This window comes from Tupaia chinensis, unplaced genomic scaffold, assembly GCF_000334495.1.
Source record: "Tupaia chinensis unplaced genomic scaffold, TupChi_1.0 Scaffold000007_1, whole genome shotgun sequence".
NCBI classification, from domain to species: domain Eukaryota; kingdom Metazoa; phylum Chordata; class Mammalia; order Scandentia; family Tupaiidae; genus Tupaia; species Tupaia belangeri.
The window spans coordinates 2,267,828-2,270,563 of NW_006159436.1; the positions used below are offsets into that span (position 1 = coordinate 2,267,828).

At 55.6% G+C, this 2,736-nt stretch overlaps 1 protein-coding gene across 2 annotated transcripts in view; it reads left to right on the plus strand.

Moving 5' to 3' along the window:
* The first annotated feature begins 216 nt into the window (after nt 1-216).
* Nucleotides 217-2,736, plus strand: part of CUNH9orf153 (chromosome unknown C9orf153 homolog) — a 12,798-nt gene continuing 10,278 nt past the window's right edge. The window contains exon 1 of one of the 2 annotated variants that reach the window (XM_006139847.2): nt 217-317. The gene's annotated coding sequence lies outside the window, so the exon portion shown is untranslated. The remainder of the gene's footprint in view (nt 318-2,736) is intronic. The other variant, XM_006139848.2, reaches the window with a different exon arrangement.

Sequence of the window (2,736 nt, forward strand, 5' to 3'; positions counted from 1 at the left end):
TGTGTATATATGTATATTGCCAGTGCACTCACTATGCAGAGGGAGACAGAGAAAGCACCCCCCCCAGTGGAGTATGGTCACACCTCAGTCTCTTTCTTTCATAATCAGCCCCCTGCCCCTAGTGTCACATAGCTGTTTGTGTGACCTTGAAGATGCCCAAATGTCACAATGGATGGCTACTCACTTACTCAGCTCTAAGCATTAGCATATGCCAGGTATGGGCCAGGCTTTGGACTGCCGGATGGATGAGACCCAGCCTCTGCCCTCGGAGCCAGAGATCCACAGCAGAGATGGCCGCGTGAGCAGGTGACTGCAGAGTGAGTGCTCAGAGCCACAGTAGATGTGGCTACGGGGCATTATGAGAACCCAGGAAAGGGAAAACTCAGCCAGCCTGGACGGGGCAAGGAGAGATGGGGTGAGGTGAACAAAAAGAGCATATCTGGGAGCAGAGACCCAGGCAGGGCTCACTTCTACCAGCAGGGCTTGAGGGCTCCTCCATCTCCTTCCCGGTGGCTGCAGGGGCCAGAGCCCAGCTGGCACGGCTGAGCCTCAGTCTCCCTCGGCCCCACCGGCCTTGCCCTCTGACGGCCCTGCCCCTAGCTTTCCATGTCCTTTCTTCCCATCATGTTCCACGGACACTTGGCCGGACGTGGCCCTGCTCCCCCAGGCCCAGAACCCCTTTTCCTCCCTCTCCCCACATCCGACCTTGACTTTGGTAGAGCCTCAGTAGAGAGGTGAGAATCAGAGAGGAATTAGAAGAACGAAAAGGCTTCTGCTCCCTTCCTCCAGACCAGCACATGGGGACAGGAAGCCTCAGGTCAAGACTGAAGGGTGGAGTTAAAGGAACTGGTCAAACGGGCTTCCCTCCACTGCTGCCAAGGGCCAGGTCCTCTCCTTGTGTCCTCAGGCCTGTCCATACTCCAGGCACCGCTAAGGCTGCAGTCCACCCAACCAGTGACGTCCCTGAGCAGGCGCAGTCCCCTGGGGACTGTCTGCAAAGCCCGGGACCCCAGCATCAAGCACAGCAGTGTTCTGTGGCATGTCCATTGGATAGAATTTTACTCTTTCTAGGGAACCAGCAGGTGGTGGTAAAGGTGCTCCCCACTCCCACATGGCAGACCATGGTTCGAGTCCCAGACCTGGTTGCTTGTTTTCTCACTTTTTCTGTCTGTGTGTGTCTCTCTCTGGTCGAATTAAAATAAATGAATGAATGAATAAATAAAAATAAATAATTCTCAAAAAAAAAAAAGAAAAAAAAAAAGAATTTTACTCTTTCTGATCCATCCCACTCTCTCCCAGCCCTAAGCTACCCGGCAGCATCTTTTCTCCCTTCCCCTCTTCCTTACAGGCTGCTCACACTTCAGGCATGCCCTGGGTAAAGGCGCACGAGGTCAAGCTGTGACCCGGGCTGTGTTCCCAGACTTCTAGAACCCAGTCATCTGCAGTGCCCTGGAGAAGGGCGGGGCGGTAACCCCCACTGCAGCGGCAGGATTTGGCTTTGGTATCAAGGGAGGAAGGATGGCAGCTGCAGGGAAGGGGCGGGCACAGCCAGAGTCACAGGAACTGTGGTGGAAATCGTCCCTCCCCCACGCACCCCCCGCTGCGGAGCGGCAATGTCCTGCTTCTCTGGGCTTCCATCGTCGGCTCCTTCCTTTGGGAATTCCATCCTCCAAGCCGAGCGTCGCCACCTGCACCGAGCCAACCAGGAGCAGGCCCAGTGGGTACTGACGCGGGAACCGCCGCTGTCCCAGCTCTGTACAGACAGCGTCCTCCAAGGCCCTTCCCGGGGCACCGGAGCTGCCCGCACTGTGCCATTGGCTGGGACCTTGCGACGCAGCGTACTCAGCTGTGAAACTCATCGCCGTGTTCCTCCCAGGGGCCTGGGGCTCGGAGGGCTGCTCCGGTGCTCGTGCTCGGTGCCCGGAGAAGGGCCTCTGCTGCTGCTCAGTCACGTCTCGGATTAAGGCAGTGCAGGGCATCGCGCCCCCACCAGGCCGCCACAGCAGGGCCCGGAGGTTACGTTTTTGGTTTGCTTTTTTCTTTAATTTTGCCACAGGGCATGCGCACTCACGGGAGAGAAAGAGGGAAAGGGAAAGTGAGAAATCTCCCCCTGGGGAGGATGGCCACACCACGGTCCCTTCTCTCAGGACTTTGGGACTCAGACAGTGCAGCCAGCCATGTGGGATCCTGCCGCCTCCACCACCATGCCACCAACTGGCACATATTCGTTTGTTTGTTTTAACTTTTGTTTTAATTGTATTTATTCTTCCGAGAGGAGAGAGAGTGTTAGAGAGACAGGCACCACAACAGGGTTTTTGTACCTCGGTGTGGACTGTTCAGCCAGCACATAAGGAAGAGGGGAAGGGGGAAGAGACGCTGCCGAGTAGCGGTCGGGGTGGGAGAGAGTGGGGTGGGTCAGAGAGAGTACCCACACTCAGCATGCTCACAGAGGTCAGAGGGCACAAATCCAGGACTGCCCAAGTGGATCCAGTGGCATCACCTCCACATCAGGCCCTGGCCCTCGAAACGCTGTTTCTAATAGTCTGGTAGTTTAGCTGTGAGCACCATTCTCAGGGCCAGCAGGGGGTGTGGACGTGTAAGGCCACTGCTTTATTCGTAACAAAATTGCAAGTGACTGTGGCAGGTGAATATGGTCTCTGGTGGCCCTGAGAAACTGTTCTGGGGCTTAGATATGGCAGTTCTTTTTTTTTTTTTAAGAATTTATTTATTATAATT